Raw genomic sequence first — 18,142 nt, 5'->3', positions numbered from 1 at the left:
AATAGCAACAGTGTTCGGTCTGCATTCTGTCCAAGGGCATGATGGCTTGCAGCAGTTTCTAAAAATAGGTCTTCCTGGTCCAGGTCACTAAGCAGGAATGGCCTCTGCATCACTCTGTTTACACAATTTCCCATGTGACTCCTTCATAACAACAATGTGAACTGGATGAGGCCTGGGGGCCTGTGGGGGTCTGTGGGAACGCTGGGTGACTGCACCATCCCCATGAGTGTGTTTGGATTCGGGGCCCTTTCAACCTTTGCTTCGTGACTCCTCATCCCCTTTCCATCACTGTCTCAAAGTCAGGGGCAGAGGTCAGAAACTCCAAGTCATTCCACAAGATCCTAACAAACAGAAAAATAAGCTCATATTCAGGAATGTAAGACTCACGGTGTTTTCCTTTGTTTAATCTGTCTTTCATTTTTCTTCTCTGCACACTTGTGAGTTTACAAGACATCATAGAGTTGCAAATGAAACTTCCAGACCTTTCAGTAGAATGTTCAGAAAAGGCTTGTCTTTGATTTTCTTTTGGAACAGTCTTACAATAGTGAGAGGTCTGCTCTTTTTTGTGTAATAGTTCCTGGCACCCCTATCCTTTCCCCTAAATTCGGATGACATGAGTGGTGTTATCCACTCCAAATTTCTTGGAGTTAACATTTTAAAATTAAGGACATGGGTTAAAAGTATGGGGACATTGAATATACATGAGGTGACTGAACTGGCCCACGGAGCCTTCACATTTGTAAGATTCTTAGTAAGTTCTGAAGAAGTGGGTTAATTTGTGTCAAATGCAAAATGTTATCTCTAGGAATCAATTTTGATTTACTAGTTAGCCTGCCACCTCTAAAGAAATAATTCTTACAAGCTCTCACCTGTTAGCTTTGGATGTTCTAAGCCAGGGGTCCCCAACCTCCAGGATCTAATGCCTGATGATCTGAGGTGGAGCTGGTGTAATAATAATAGAAATGAAATGCACAATAAATGTAATGTGCTTGAAATAGGTATTCAGTTCAGTTCAGTTCAGTTACTCAGTCGTGTCCGACTCTTTGCGACCCCACGAACTGCAGCACACCAGGCCTCCCTGTCCATCACCAATTCCCAGAGTTTATCCAAACTCATGTCCTTTGAGTCAGTGATGCCATCTAACCATCTCATTCTCTGTCATCCCCTTCTCCTCCTGCCTTCAGTCCTTCCCAGCATCAGGGTCTTTTCAGATGAGTCAGCTCTTTGCATCAGGTGGCCAAAATATTGGAGTTTCAGCTTCAACATCAGTCTTTCTAATGAATATTCAGGACTGATTTCCTTTAGGATGAACTGGTTGGATCTCCTTGCAGTCCAAGGGACTCTCAAGAGTCTTCTCCAACACCACAGGTCAAAAGCATCAATTCTTTGGTTCTCAGCTTTCTTTATGGTCCAACTCTCACATCCATACATGACTACTGGAAAAACCATGGCTTTGACTATATGGACCTTTGTTGGCAAAGTAATGTCTCTGCTTTTTAATGTGCTGTCTAGGTTGGTCATAGCTTTTCTTCCAAGGAGCAAGTGTCTTTTGATTTCATGGCTGCAGTCACCATTTGAAGGGATTTTGAAGCCCAAGAAAATAAAATCTGTCACTGTTTCCATTGTTTGCCCATCTATTTGCCATGAAATGATGGGACTGGATGCCATGATCTTAGTTTTTCAAATTTTTAAGCCAGCCTTTTCACTCTTCTCTTCCACTTTCATCAAGAGACTCTTTAGTTCCTCTTCGCTTTCTGCCATAAGGGCGGTGTCATCTGCGTATCTGAGATTATTTATATTTCTCTTGGCAATCTTGATTCCAGCTTGTGCTTCATCCACCCAGCATTTCTCATGATGTACTCTGCATATAAGTTAAATAAGCAGGGTGACAATATACAGCCTTGACGTACTCCTTTCCCAGTTTGGAACCAGAAGCACAAGCTGGAATTAAGATTGCTGGGAGAAATATCAATAACCTCAGATATGCAGATGACAACACCCTTATGGCAGAAAGTGAAGAAGAATTAAAGAGCCTCTTGATGAAAGTGAAAGAGGAGAGTGAAAAAGTTGGCTTAAAGCTCAACATTCAGAAAACTAAGATCATGGCATCCGGTCCCATCACTTCATGGGAAATAGATGGGGAGACAGTGGAAACAGTGTCAGACTTTATTTTTGGGGGCTCCAAAATCACTGCAGATGGTGACTGCAGCCATGAAATTAAAAGACGCTTAGTGTTTGGAAGGAAAGTTATGACCAACCTAGACAGCATATTAAAAAGCAGAGACATTACTTTGCCAACAAAGGTCCGTCTAGTCAAGGCTATGGTTTTTCCAGTGATCATGTATGGATGTGAGAGTTGGACTATAAAGAAAGCTGAGTGCCAAAGAATTGATGCTTTTCACTGTGGTGTTGGAGAAGACTTTTGAGAGTCCCTTGGACTGCAAGGAGATCCAACCAGTCCATCCTAAAGGAAATCAGTCCTGAATATTCATTAGAAAGACTGATGCTGAAGCTGAAACTCCAATATTTTGGCCACCTGATGCAAAGAGCTGACTCATTTGAAAAGACCCTGATGCTGGAAAAGATTGAGGGCAGGAGGAAAAGGGGACAACAGAGGATGAGCTGGTTGGATGGCATCACCGACTCAAAGGACATGGGTTTGGGTAAATTCCGGGAGTTGGTGATGGACAGGGAGGCCTGGCATGCTGTGGTTCATGGGGTCGCAAAGAGTCGGACACGACTGAGTGACTGAACTGAACTGAACTGTTTTCCATAGTAGCTGCACCAATTTACATTTCTACCAACAGTGTACAAGGGTTGCCTTTTATTCTGACAAAACTTAATCTGATGTTCCTCACAATCTCACACTTGCTGGTCAGCAAGGAAACAAAACAGTAAATTTTAGTCCTAGTCAAGTTAAAAGTTGCCCTGATCCAATCATTTGAATAGTCAGTCCATTGAGGTACTGTGCAGGCTTTAACATAAAATGTTCCTTCTCTTAGATGTCATCCTCTGTCTTCACTGCCCAACTGTTTCACCGAAATACTGTCTAGGGGTTTGGCAGTGGCAAGTACGAATCTTTGGACACACTGTTGCCTGGCCGCTAGGCTCTGTCTGCAGTCTTCCCTGTCACTACTGAACTCCATGGCAGAATTCTGCAGCTGGTGGATCCACGGTCAGTTTTGGCCTGGGCAATGCCCCTGGAGAGCCCTGGCAACCTCCCACTGACATAGTCAGTCTTGCTTCCATTAGCTTCAAACACCTTGGCATCTGCTAAGTTCTCCATCACAACATCCCCTAGCCCAGGGGTCCACCCCGGCTTCATCTCACCCATTTCACCCATCATAGCTGCCTCATTCCAAGTCTTCTGGAATGGCATCCAACGCCCATCTAAATTGAGCTGAGCCAGGCCCCCTTTACAGTGACCTTCTCCTGGAGTCTCTAGTGGAGCAACAGAGCCAAGATTCCTTCACACCCTGGACATTCCCCTCTCATTCTTCGCATGAATGCCCTGTTCTCCCTGAGACCAGAGACATGAAACCTGAACTTGGTTCTGATGGTATGACTTATCACCAATCTCTCCCACATTCCCACAATGCCCTAGAATGGCAAGGGTTGGACTTTCTTGCTATTTCTTACTCTGCTCTATGCTTCCTTCCTTCTGTAACTCCAAGTCTCCTGTCTAAGGCAGGAAAATGCTTATTCAAAAGGATACATGTACCCAATTTTGTAGCAACACTGTTTATAGTAGCCATGACATGGAGGCAACCCAGTGCCCATCAGCAGATGAATGGATTAAGGTAATGTGACACTATGCTACTTTGTACTATGGGAAGTCTTTGGTGACTGGAATCCTTCAGGCTCAACCCTGGGTGGATTACAGTGGTTCTCAGAAGTGTGGTCACTAGCCAGGACCTGCTATGAAATGCAAAATCTGGGGCCCTCCTCCAAAATGCTGGGGTTTTAACCTAATAACTGATAGTTTATCAAGCTTTCCAGGTGGTTCTGATGTACCCTAAAGAACCACAGCTTTAAGATTTCAGCAAATTATCTCATTCCCTCTCTTACAGTTTCCAAACCTAAAGGCTTATTCAACAGACCAAATGTACACACGCGTGTGTGCTATGTCGCTTCATTTGTGTCCGACTCTTTGCGACCCTATGGACTGTGGAATGAAATTCGGACATACTACAACATTGAGGAATCTTGAGCATGTTGCACTAAGTGAAATAAGCCAGTCACAAAAAGACAGATACTGTGTGATCCCATGTGTGTGAGGTACCTATAGAGTAGTCCAGTTCAGAGATACGAAAAGTAGAATGGTGGTTGCCAGGGCCTGGGGGAGGGAGAGGGGGAGTTATTGTTTTATGGGTACAGAGTTTCAGTTTTGTAAGGTAAAAGGAGTTCTGGACATGGGTGCCGGTGTCCGTTGCATGGCAACATGATTGCACTTAAAACCACTGAACTGTACAGAGTTAAAAATGGCTTAAGTTCTTATGTAACAGGTACTGATTTGAGGAAAGGTCACATGCCTAACTCAACTGGTTATCCGTGGAACATAATCCTCGATGTTAGAGTTCAGATCTCAATCTGGAAACAGATGTTCCTTGTAAATTTGGGTATTTTACCAGATGTTAGTGGAGTTTCTGAACTACCTGAAGTAGATGAAGAGACTGAGCCAATCAATCTGACTTTGGAGTTTAAATAGGATAGTCAGTCTCGCTGTGGCTATTGAGGTAAAAGATTATATATATATATGTAGTGTTGGGAATTTTTGCATGTAATATTCTATATGAGAAGTAATGATAAGCCATCAGCTTTTCCCCATTTGCTGAGAAGATGAGCCACTGGGAGAGCTTTGTCTAGTGGTTTGAATCGGTAGCCTTCTAGCTCCCTTTATTGTTGCTACTCTTCCAGTCATTTGGCACCAGGTGAATGAACCCATCCTCTCTAGAGGTGGCAACTCAAGGGTGGTATTGGCAGACAGTGGAGCTTTAATCCCCCTTTCCACCTCCCAATAATATGCATCAGTTGTCCACCCAATAAAATAATATTCCTTGCTACAAACAATTGATGTTTTCTCAATCTTGTTAATGGAGAAGGCAATGGCACCCCACTCCAGTACTCTTGCCTGGAAAATCCCATGGACAGAGGAGCCTGGTAGGCTGTAGTCCATGAGGTCGCTAAGAGTTGGACACGACTGAGTGACTTCACTTTCACTTTTCACTTTCATGCACTGGAGAAGGAAATGGCAACCCACTCCAGTGTTCTTGCCTGGAGAATCCCAGGGAAGGGGGAGCCTGGTGGGCTGCCGTCTATGGGGTCACACAGAGTCGGACACGACTGAAGCGACTTAGCAGCAACAGCAATCTTGTTAAGGATGAATGAAAGGATCTTTAGAAAATGGCTCTGGTGTAAGTGAAAACAGTGAATTTACTATGCAGAGCGCAGCTTCAAGACAAGTTCCCTGAAACCTCTACACAATCCATTTGCCACCAGGGAGCCCCCCCTGTAGCAAATTCTGTAGCTCCAACTGTTCTAATCCCATTTCCACGCTGCAAAAATTTCCAAGGAGAGAGAAAAAATCCAAATTTAAACATCCAAATATGCCTCCTGTCTCAGAACTATATTCATATATGACAGTGTTCTCATAAGCCCAGGAAATTAGTTTAGGAAAATAAAGATAGATAAAGTGAAAGTGTCAGTCGCTCAGCCATGTCCAACTCTTTGCTACACCATGGACTGTAGCCTGCCAGGTTCCTCTGTCCATGGGATTCTCCAGGCAAGAATACTGGAGCGGGTTGTCATGCCCTCCTCCAGGAGATCTTCCTGATACAGGAATCGAACTCATATCTCCTGTGGCTCCTGCTTTGCAGGCAGATTCTTTTAACATTAAATTGTTTTAAAAATCAAAGAACCTAGATACTTAACGTCAGCCTTCAAAGCACTACCACCAATCCGTATAATGCGAAGCATGAACTCCTGGTCAGATACTAAATTCAGTAAGTTTCATTTTGCTCCTGATTAAGAACTGAAATTTATCACATTCTTGTGGAAGAATTAAGAAGTCTTCCCTGGTGACTCAGTGGTAAAGAATCTGCTTGCTGATGCAGGAGACTTGGGTTTGAACACAGGGTTGGGAAGATCCCCTGGAGAAGGAAATGGGATCCCATTCCAGTATTCTTGCCTGGAGAATTTCATGGACAGAGGAGCCTGGTGGGCTACAGTCCATGGGACCGAAAGGGTTGGACATGACTTAGCGATTAAACAACAAGAAAGCACGTTGTTTGCTAATTTTTATGAGGAGGCCATGTGGTCCAGTGGAAAGGTACCCAAGTAGACCGCACACTGCGCTGACTGCCTGCCTGTGTGTCTCCTGTCACATTTTTATTTTTCTTTTTTCCAGGAGGGTGGGTTTGCCAGCCCCAGTGCGATTCAAACTGCCTTTTGAGACTGTAGGCAAGATGGAGGGTTAGGAAAGAGAAAGGAAGAATGTTCCCCACACTGTCTGTTTAAATTATGATTTGAAGCAGGTTTTATTATACCAAATTATCATCAGGCTAATTGCTTGACAGCCTCTCTCGTTACTGCTGGCTGGCGCCATTCAACTGATATACTCGGCTGATATGTGGCTGGGGGCGGTATGGCATAGTCTCCCTAGGGAGAAATCTGGCAGCTGGAAAAATACCCCAAACTCCTCAACATTGTGCGTGCCATCCACATCCCACTTCTAAGTCACAACAGATCTAGTGTAGACAGTAGTGTTTAAGAGCATATTCCTTGAAATTAGGCTGCCCAGGTTCAAACCTTGTTATTACCTCTTGTTTGTTTTGTGATCCTGGGCAAGTTTTTAACCTCTTGGTGCCTCAGATTCTTCACTTATGAAGTGGGTATAAAAATAGTACCTCCCTAGTAGGGTTGTTGGAAGAGGTAAAATATGTCAAGTACTTAGTATTCTCCCTGATATAAAGTAAGCACCCTGCTAAGAAACTGTTGATAAATATGTATATGTCTGTATTGTTGCCTGTTACTCATTGTTTTTATTTTAGCTGTGTAATTTTCCTAGAGATTTAAATGAGTCATTATGCATGCGGGCTCAGTTGTGTCTGATTCTTGGAGACCCCATAGACTACCAGGCTCCTCCGTCCATGGGATTTCCCAGGTGAGAATACTGGAGTGGGTTGCCATTTCCTTCTCCAGGGGATCTTCCCAACCCAGGGATCAAACCTGTGTCTCCTGCACTGGCAGGTGGATTCTTTACCACTGAGCCACCTGGGAAGCCCATAGTGAGTCTTTAAGGATACCATAATTTGGATTTAGAGAATGAACTTATGGTTACCAGGGGGAAAGGATGCAAGGAAGGGATAGTCAGGGAGTTTGGGATGGGCATGTACACACTGATATATTTAAAATGGAAAACCAAGAAGGACCTACTATATAGTAAAGGGAACTCTGCTCAATATTATATGCCAGTCTGGATGGGAGGGGAATTTGGGGGAGCATGGATCCATGTATACATATGGCTGAGTTCCTTTACTGTTCATGTGAAGCTATCAGAACATTGTTAATTGACTATACTCCAATATAAAATAAAAAGTAAAAAAAATAAAAAGAAAGAATACTGTAATTTGTGTTCAGCATGCTCCTTCTCCAGAGTTTTCTTTTTATCCTCGAGGATAAAATGTGAACCCAAATGTAATTCCTCTGCCTGTTATTCTTAGCACTAAATGGTAGCTTGGGATTCCCCATTGAGGATATTGGGACTTTGAAGGGATGACCAAACCCAATACCTTTATTTACTACCTTCTGACCACTAACATTCTTGTGATGAAATACCTTGGTTTCCCCCAAAGAATTAGAGAATGTAAAGAGAGGAGAAAGACTAAGAGTGATAGGATAACTTCAGGCCTGTTTGTCTCTGTGGTCAGAGGCAGCACAATAGGAAGGAGAGAGATTTAAATGCAAGAAAGGTGACTCTCATCAGTCATGTTAGCAATGAGAAAATATCATGCTTTCTGATTTCTGTATCATAGATGATTTGTGTCCTGCAATTATTGCACAGGAAAGGTATTGCGTTATAACACTTTGGACTTAACTGACATCCGACACTCAGGGGCCTATGGGCATTACTCATCAACCTTGATGTCAACATTGGGATTGAAAAATGTTCACTTAAACACAAAGTGAGCATGGCTCAGCTGCTCTGTGTCCACTTCCCTCGGCATGTCCTTCAGGATCTGACTCCTTTAGACACACTTGGAGTTTCCTCCGCCAAATACAATTTACCGTGAAATTTAAGGAAAATGGACTAGAAGAAAGAAATTGAGCTTATTAAGTTTCTCCCTAGGCTCACTGCCCGGTTTCCTTTCAGCTTGGAATTTCTATGTGGGAATTTGCAGAACTGGACTAAACTATTTCTGAACCCACATGTTTGTTCACTTTTCTCGCCTTAGCTGTGATATTTTGTATAATGCCTGTTCTTTCTGATGACACAGTGTGATTTCTAAAAGTGAGATGTATAGGGTACAGTTTAACCTGAATCACTTACATGATTTTACAAAGTTTATCTATTCATTTAGCAACTAATATATGACCAGTCATTGCTCTAGGTGCTTGGGACTCAGCCATGGTCTGACATATCTCTGCCCTCATGGAGTTGACATCCTTGTGAGAAGAGAAAAGCAATAGTGAACATTGCTGCTGCTGCTGCTAAGTCACTTCAGGTGTGTTGGACTCTGTGTGACCCCATAGATGGCAGCCCAACCGGTTCCGCCGTCCCTGGGATTCTTCAGGCAAGAACACTGGAGTGGGTTGCCATTTCCTTCTCCAGTGCGTGAAAGTGAAAAGTGAAAGTGAAGTTGCTCAGTCGTGTCTGACTCTTAGCGACCTCATGGACTGCAGCCTACCAGGCTCCTCCATCCATGGGGTTTTCCAGGCAAGATTACTGGAGTGGGTTGCCATTGCCTTCTCCGATAGTGAACATTATACATACGTAGATTATGCAGTATGTTAGGTGGTGAGTGCTCTGTGGAAAGAAAGCAGACCAGAGGACAAGGGGCTGTTCCATTTCTTCCATTCATAAAATTCTTTCAATTCTTCCTGGGAGTATTGAGGATAAATTTTGCGGCGGTGGGGGTAGATTATGGAAAGTGCCTTTATTATTTATTTCATATTATCTTTCATTGAAGTATAGTTCATTTACAATGTTGTGTTACTTTCTTCTGTATAGCATAATAATTCCATTATACATTTGTATACATTCTTTTTCATTATGGTTTATCACAGGCTATTGAGGACAGACATTCAATTTTAAAAATCATACTCCGTGAAAGAACTTTGAGCTTCTGGGCTGTGCCATAAAAGTACAGGCAAGTAAGTGCCCTACAGGCATCAAATCTGACCTAGTAGATGAGTCTACCTTGCAACTGCTGGGGAACACTGTAACTGCTACACACACATGCAGACACAAAGAAATTGAAAATAAGAAAACTACATTTTCTTCATTATTTAGTGAGGCTTTCTCTCCATAGACCCCCCATCTCTAACCACGAACAAGTACCCTAAAAGGACATGTGCAAATCATTAAGGACAAATACCGTGGCAGTCTGGTGTTCTGAAATCAAGGCCATCTATTAAATATCTCGGTCTGCAGTTTATCAACAGAGTGACAGAAAACCCTCCTGCCTGTGGGTGTTTAAAAGGTAATCGGCAGGAAACAGGATGTACCTGAGGAGATGAGCTATTAGCTCTTAGAGAAAAGGAGAAAGAAAAACCCACATTTCTTAAAAAACTCATCTACTATATTCCTTTCTTCCTCCTCACCACAGATATTGGTACTGGGAAGAAACTTAGTAATGTTCTAGGTTAGTGAAGACTAGAGCCCAGAGATGATAAGTGACTTGTTCAGGGTCACTTAGCAGGTCAGTGGCAGAGTCAAAAGAAAGCCAAGCTCCCCCGCCTCCCTGTTCAGTACTGTGGGTTCTATAGCTCCGCCTTCAGGTTGGATCATCAGTACTTCTTCAGCGTGGATTGCCGAGCCCTCTACAGCTGATTGCTAAAGAAGATAGGAGGGGACAAATGAGAAGCCTAAGGTGTCGGTATTAAAAGACACTTACTGCTTGGAAGGAAAGTTATGACCAACCTAGACAGCATATTAAAAAGCAGAGACATTACTTTGCCAACAAAGGTCTGTCTAGTCAAGGCTATGGTTTTTCCAGTGGTCATGTATGGATGTGAGAGTTGGACTATAAAGAAAGCTAAGCACCAAAGAACTGATGCTTTTGAACTGTGGTGTTGGAGAAGACTCTTGAGAGTCCCCTGGACTGCAAGGAGATCCAACCAGTTCATCCTAAAGGAGATCAGTCCTGGGTGTTCATTGGAAGGATTGATGTTGAAGCTGAAACTCCAATACTTTGGCCACCTCATGCGAAGAGCTGACTCACTGGAAAAGGCCCTGATGCTGGGGAAGATTGAGGGCAGGAGGAGAAGGGGACGACAGAGGATGAGATGGTTGGATGGCATCACTGACTCGATGGACATGAATTTGGGTAAACTCTGGGAGTTGGTGATGGACAGGGAGGCCTGGCGTGCTGCAGTCTATGGGGTCGCAAAGAGTAGGACACGACTTTGGGGCTGGACTGGACTGAACTGAACTGAAGGTGTCGGTGAAAGTGTTTCAGATTCTCTAGTAATCTGAAGTAGAGGGAGAAGGAAATAGAAGACGGGGCTGAGAGTAAGAGCTGGGGGAGCAGCATGGTGTGGAGAGTCTCTCTTCCAGACTGGGGGTGGTGGGGGGCTGCTGCACATTCCAGCGTGAAGGACTTCCTCTTTGCTGGGGTAACTCTCACTGACTGAAGGGCGGTGCTTCCAGACGCAAGCACCCAGGCTGCAGTGTCCTTCTGCCCACGAGTGGCCACGGCATCACCGAAGGGTGATGAGAACACGCCGTGCGCTGTCGCTTCGGGTCCTACTGACGGTGGCAGAGTCACTGTCCTGTCCCTACCCCCACGGGGAGGCAACATTTGAGCTCTTCCTCTAGGCTACCTGCTTTGCTTACATCAGCTCGTTCTGTCCTCGTAATCAGGTTAGTTTCTTGTCAAGCCCATTTCAGAGGAGAGAAAACTGAGTCTTGGAAAAGTTTAGTAATCTGCCCAGAGTCACAAAGCTAGTGAATGCCTCTGTCAAAATTCAAATTCTCCTTCGTAATGGGGGTATGGGGTTGGTTCAAAGTATGGGCTCTGTGAGCAGATTGTCAGGGTTCGAATCCCCACTCCAGTGCTTGCTGTGAGGTGTTCAATGCATTACTCAGCCTCCCTTGCCTCATCTGTAAAACTGTAACAGTAATCACAGTGTTACATTATAGAATTGTGGTGACTAGAGAATACAACATAGCACCTATTGCCACATAACTAACTGCTAGTTATATAGTATTTGACTACAGTTCAGCTACAGGTTGAATCACATGGAATTGCTGTCTTAGTCTACCAAAAATTGTCAAATACTGACAGTTTTGTATGGTTCAGTCTAATACTACATAGGTATTCATTCTTTGTAAATATAACAATGGTTCCCTTATCCATCTCATAATTTGTGAATGGACAGTTGATTTGATTGCTTGAGTACAATCTTTCCTCTTTACTTGCCTGCTCTTTTTAGTTTCTCTAAAGAACTACGTAAGGATATCGTCTCTCCTAACGTAACGTATCACCCAAGAGGACATATGCAATGACGTAGTTCCTGGAGCCACTAATCTGTTGAGTATGTTGTCACAGGCAGCTTGAATGGGAGTAGATTTGAAGTGAGCTTAGGTTGTGTAGAACTAGACTAAAAAATGACTGGTGAAATGAAGAGGGGGTGGACTCCTGGCTCCTTTAAGCCAGTGGGAATGTTCCACTGGTGGAGGGACTGGCATTCCCACACTCGATGGCTGGTTGTGATAAACACGTGTCGGGCAGAACCATTTGTCTTGTGCACTGGAAAGACCAGCACCTGGCCGGCAGTAGCCAGGTTGTTACATTGGACACATTCAAAATGAATTTTGTGGCCTGGCTGCCCTTGAACTCTGGTTTGGTGAGAGTAGCTGTGATAGGAGGACACACAACTTAGTTGTGGTGTCTGGGGAGGCTGTGGGGTCGAGGAGGAAAACATGAACCTGGGATAAGGATTTTGCCTTCCTGGGGAGGAGGGGGAGTGTGGAAGGAAGGGACAGTTAGGGAGTTTGGGATGGACATGTACACCCTGCTACATTTAAGATGGATAACCAACAAAGACCTACTGTCCAGCACAGGGAACTCTGCTCCCTGTGATGTGGCAGCCTGTTATGTGAGAGGTGAGTCTGAGGGAGAATGGATACATGCATATGTATGGCTGAGTCCCTTTGCTGTCCGCCTGAGACTATCACAACATTGTTAATCGGCTATAGTCCAAAATAAAATTAAAGTTTTTAAAGAAAATAAAAAGAATTTGCCTTCTGCAAAGGAAAGAAGGCTACTTTTAAAGGAATGCATCCAGGGTGCAAGATCTAGAGGAGTTTTCTCTCCTGAAAGAGGGTTCTCTGTCCCACTCCCACCTCTGTTCCCATCTCACACCGGCCTCAATCCTGTTTCCTTAGATTTCATATAGTAGGAATAGAAATAGCTCTGGAATTCAAGTGAAGCATTCTGGAGGGACAGTCCTGCTAGTTAATACAAAACAACCTCTAAATAAAGTTAATCTCACCTTCAAAATGTACTGACATCCTCAAGGATGCTTCAGACTTTCTTGGTGTCTGGAGTGGAGATGACTACTGTATTTATAATGCCCCTGTGATGTCAGAATGGTGTGTGTGTGCGTGTGCTTGTGCATGTGTGCTCCCTTTCCTTCTTTCTTTCCACATCTAAAAAAATGACCTGGAAGTCTTTCATTTTATTTATTTATTTTTATATAATTATTTTTATTTGGCTGCGCTGGGTCTTAGTTGCAGTATGTGGGATCTAGTTCCCTGGCCAGGGATCAAACCTGGGCCCCCTGCATTGGGAGCACAGAGACCCAGCCTCGGGCCCACCAGAGAAGTCCCTGGAAGTCTTTTAAAGTTTCTGGAACAAGGAGGTTTACGGATTACACGTGGATCCATGGTTATGTTTTTTCCCACCATGGAGGCCGTAAGCTAATGAAAATGCATTTGCATAACCAGGAAAGCAGACACTCTTGGAGTCGTTCTCTTTCCGTGTGCCCTATCCCTTCTCTCTCTCTTTGTGTCTATGGCTACTGTTAAGCTGACCCCTACAGTCTGGGGCAAATACCGAAACTTGAATCAAGCACTGCTTCTCCATACAGCTGCAAAGGCCTGCTGCTTCAGAGGCTCAGGTGACCTGTTTAAGTGAAATTCTTTTTGCCAAAATTGCAAAGGTGAGCCGCCTGGCACTCCAGTGTACTGCATTTACTGTTGTTGTTTTGTTTTTTTTATGAGAACGGCCTTTTATAAATTTTTGTGTCTGCCAGGGTTGAGCAGTATTGAACGTGATCCGCCGAAACAATGACGATAGAAAGATAGTCCTTTCTGTTGAGTCTCCTTCCGCTCCTCCTAGTTTCTGTGAGAAACTGTTGCTTGCAAAAACCATAGCTAATTAAAAATTGAACTTATTCAGCTGCCAGAAACCCGAGTGGGGGCCGGCAAGGGGCGGGAGGAAGAGCAGACAGGGGCGCCCTGTGAGTGACGCCCCCAGCGCCATTCATTCCATCGTCCTTCCCTTCCATTTAACCGTTTTCACATCGTGGTTTTGTGAGTCGAAGGACCCTAGAGCGACCTTTGGGGACCTGCAGGAGAGGGCTTACCCGTTGCCACGAGCTCTGCTTTCAACAGCGAGCCAGCTTCTGCAGAGCGCGGGGCCCCGGAGTGCGCGGGGCCGGCGTGCCCGCGGCCACTGCAGAAACCGGTTCTGGTCTCCGGCCGCGTGTCCTTCCCCTTACATCAGGGTGCCAGCCGCTGTCAGGCAGGCCGGCCGGCGATTGGCTGGGAGGAGGGCAGTAATCCGAACTGCCTTTTGTACTTGGCTAATCAGGGCAGCCGCCTGATTGCAGGTTCCCAGCGGAGGTGCCTGGGTGGTGTCTGACACCTGTGTCTTAGCTCTCGCCTTCCCGGAGCTGCTTCCCCGGGATTTTTTCTGGGCCGGATTCGTGTCTCTGTGTCACCTCCCCCCGGCCCCTGAGCCCCCTCGGGCCGCCAGCTTGGCCCCTTGTCATGCTGGACGAAGATGTCCAACAGATAATCGAGGACAGTGGAAATGCCGGCTTAGACTTCCTTACGGTAAGTCCCTTTTAAACCAGGTATTTCTCGACCGAATTTCTCCATTTAATTAGACAGAAATGCTTGTATAGGGCAGGTAAACTAAAGAAGGTCTGGGGAGTTGTTTTAGTTTAGGCTTTTATGATGAAACTTGTAAGTGATTGGAGTGTCAGATGTGCTGGCAAAATGATACCAAGGCAGAAATAATGATGTACATGGTGGGGGGCGGGTACTTGACAAACCATTGTCATCCTTGCAGGCAGCTGGCACCTCACTGCGCACTTCTTCCTATTTGATGAGGAACTCCAGTGATGATAGAATAAAGGAACTTTTCATCAAGGCCAACAAATGTATATGTTTGTGCCATAGGCTCCTCCCAACTGTGCAACCCAGGAGCTATCATCTAATTCTCATTCCTACTTCTTTTTAAAGCTGTCTTTAACTTTTCCCCTCTTGTGATAGGAAAGCAGTTTTTTCTTTTCAAGGCTTGCTCAGCACAGAGGAGTTAGTGACTTTCACTCCAGCATGGGGTTTAATTGGACTGCTTGGCTCACTTCCCCTCACCTTTATTTTTCAGAGAAAGTCAGATTCTAGATGGAAGGACTTTGAGTCACAGTGAGATGCTTTGGAATATTAAGCCATGATTCTGATTAAGCTTAAGCTCTTCTATGACTTCATTTTATGTACTTTTAAGTTGATCGACAGATACTTCGGGGCCATCCTGTCTTCCTCTTGGATTGGTGTCAGCATACTTTTATTGTAGGGTTTAGTAATCCAAGGTTGGTAAAACAACTAGTGGTGTGGGCAAATGCTTACACTCTTGCCTGCTTGTTGTGATAAAGAAGAAAATTTTTATTTTTTTGAAATGAAAACTTTCTGTATATGGGTAAAGATCCATTTATAAATCCAAAGAGGTTCTGAGGAAGATGTTCCCCATTTCTAAATGATTCCATTTAACCAGTAAGCAGGAATTGAATAGACAGAGGTGGTGAAAAGCAGGCGATAAACACTCAGAAACCATATACTCAAGATCTGTGTTAATCATCCTGAAATATGTTTTTTTCTTTCATTATTTATAGGCAGTCGGAAGTCTCCATCTTTCTCAGCTGTTAGCTAACTATTCTTTATAAAGACATTTCCCTGTAATAAGATCAACGTATTTGTAATACTAAATATAAATACTAAAAATGCCTGCTCTGATGAATAGAAGCATCAGAAATGACATTGCCCACGGGTTGAAATGTGGTCATCATGCAAGTCTACAGAAATCATTTAAAATATAATGTATGTGCCCCATAGTACAGATGGTTGGTGATGATTGAAAAATTAGATCAGTTGGTAGGTAGATATTAAGTGAATTATAAATATTGAGGGAATTAAAGGACAAGTAAATGTTGGAAAGCTAAATAAATACTGAATATTTAGCATTGAGTTCAAGTTCAAAATGCTACCTTCACCTAGAATTACAGTCTAGAGAATGTATAAATCAAAGTTGGTTTCCTGGTTTAAGGATAAGTCACTGCTGTATAGGGAGGGATGAATGCCATCTCAACCCTCATCACTATCTTAAAAAAAAAAATTTCACTGTCCTTAATAACCTCAGAGTCCTAAAAAGAGACAGAAAGGAAGAGAGAGCTAGTTTCAAAACCTCTATCTAATTAAAAAGGAAGTAAGGTTACAAAAACCGCACATTTCATATTGAGTGTAGAAAACCCTGTACCTATCTACAGAGTATAAGGGAACCCCTGAAAGTGTAATTTAACACAATGGTTAATAGCTAATACACACACACACACACACACACACACACACACAAATGGTTAATAGCTAACACACACACACACACACACACACACACACACATTTCATCCCAAGATCAGCATTGTTAGAGTTAGATTGGGACAGGGGATTAAGTATCTTATCTTTATCTTTTTTCCCCAGTGTCTCCTTTCTGGAGCTGTGGAATGACTGCCAGGCTCCCTCGTCCACGGGGGCCATGGGGATGGACCCCTCTAGTGTTCTGGAGAACACACAATGAGGCACAATAGTGTTGCCCGCCAGACACACTGCCGTGTGCCCCTGTGGCTCTGCTCAAGAATGGGTCAGCTATGCAAATGAAGCCGTCCACGTCAGACCCTGCCCTCCCCTCCCCTCTCCCTCTCCTCCCCTCCTCCCTCAAAAGAGTCCCAGATTCCAGCCTTTGCCCCAGACTTTTCTGACTGGGGGGCGGGGGAGGGGGGTGAGGATGAAGGGCGCTGTGAGCTCAGAAGCTGAACAACTGGGCCAGACTTCCCTTTGCCGGATGGGCTTCCACAGCCCTAGACAAATGGGAAAAGTCCTCATCTCCACCCCACTATAGATGGCTTCATGAACACATCCCTGGTTAATAGGAAAGAGGTGCACTTCCTGTTAGGCTGAGCTTCTAAAAGGCATGTTTTGTTTTGTGTTTTTAAATTGCTCCCAGCAATCCTAACGTTCGCAATTTGGAGATGAGAGGGAAGCTTTAAGTCAGAACAGATGGGTGATTTTGGAAGGTGGGAACATAAGCAGTCTCAAGTCGTTTCGCTCCTAGTTGCACAGGTTGGATTTAAAAATGAACGTCAGATGATGGTGGCGGTGCGGTGTTTGTGGCCTGTGATCTGATATCATGGGGAGAATCGCTCTTAACGAACGTCTGTGAACTGAAACTGGTAGGATGGCTCTGATGTCCCGTCAGGTGATCCAGTGACCCTGGGGTCAGACACTTCGGTTGGACTCTGCTTGTACACTCCAGACCTGGTTTTGTGGCGACAACTCAGGAGATGGAATTTAAATGAGCCCCACCCTGAAAAGCTGTGACTGTTGAGAATCACTTGTTTTTTTCCAAGTCCCAAAGCTCCTGAGTGACCCATGCAGGTACTGGGAGACCTTTTCCACCAAAACCTGTGGTCAGTAATCCAGACCAGCCCTCCAGGTGGGGGCGGGCCCTACGATTAGACCCCGAAGTGCCGTCTCTAAGTTCCTTCCTTATCTTCTTCCCTGGCAGGACTGGAGGTTGGTCCTATGATATTTATTCACTGATATTTATGCAGTGATTTCACAGTTGTTTATTAATCGGGTTCATCAGTTCCTCTCTCTGATGCATGTAGGTCAATATTATTATCCCAGTTTGGAAGAACGAGAAAAGTGATGATGCGGAATGGTTTGTCCAGTAGTACCAAGAAGTGTGAACATAGAATCTGCCCCGCCTTGCTTTTCTCCCTTCCTTTCTGTCGAAGGAGAAATCAGGAATGCTTAAGCCTCTTCCTCAGCAACTCTGGGTACTAAGAAGGCTTCAGTCCAAAACTCTGCTGCTCTCAACCGGACCACTGTAATGGGGAGGGGTCAGAGGCTTCCCAACAATGAACTGAATTGGGTGTGGAGTGAGGTGCGTGTGCATATGTGTGTGTGCGCGTGCACATATGTTTGAATGTCTGCATACCCGTGTGCACCCACCTGCTTACCTGAAGGACTCAAAACCCCCAGGGATGTATTAGTAAAGTTTATCCGAAGCCTCCGCTGACAGCAATGTCTGTACTCTGGCCTTTTCCTAGAGAGGCCTGATCATTCATTATTTATAACAAATCTCAGCCCAGGCCCAGTGGCCAGGGAGGTCGGCCCAGGAGCTGCGGGTGAGCTAGTCTGAAGGCGGCTGGCCTGCATTTGCCTCCGAAAGTATTTCAGGAATGTTAATGGTATGCCTGAGTGGAGGGCTTCAGAGCCCGGAGCTGGGGCTGAGAACTGCTCTGTGGCCATCTGTTGAGGCCCAGAAGTCTCATAGCAACAGCTTCTCAAGAATGGTGCCCCCCCTTTTTCTTTTAATTAAAATTAACTAACACAAAACCCCAAAACCAGCTCCAC

At 44.6% G+C, this 18,142-nt stretch overlaps 1 protein-coding gene across 2 annotated transcripts in view; it reads left to right on the top strand.

Moving 5' to 3' along the window:
* Window positions 1-18,142, top strand: part of SHROOM3 (shroom family member 3) — a 318,796-nt gene that overhangs the window by 132,519 nt on the left and 168,135 nt on the right. Inside the window, exon 1 of one of the 2 annotated variants that reach the window (XM_043906413.1) lies at window positions 14,041-14,284. The exons of the other annotated variant lie outside the window; for it this stretch is intronic. The gene's annotated coding sequence lies outside the window, so the exon portion shown is untranslated. Of the gene's footprint in view, window positions 1-14,040; window positions 14,285-18,142 lie in introns of those variants that run through there. 2 annotated transcript variants of the gene reach the window in all.

The sequence above is a fragment of the Cervus elaphus genome, chromosome 6 (assembly GCF_910594005.1).
Source record: "Cervus elaphus chromosome 6, mCerEla1.1, whole genome shotgun sequence".
In the NCBI taxonomy this organism is placed as follows: Eukaryota; Metazoa; Chordata; class Mammalia; order Artiodactyla; family Cervidae; genus Cervus; species Cervus elaphus.
Note: the sequence above shows the minus strand (reverse complement) of the source record. Positions and strands in the feature narration are given on the sequence as shown.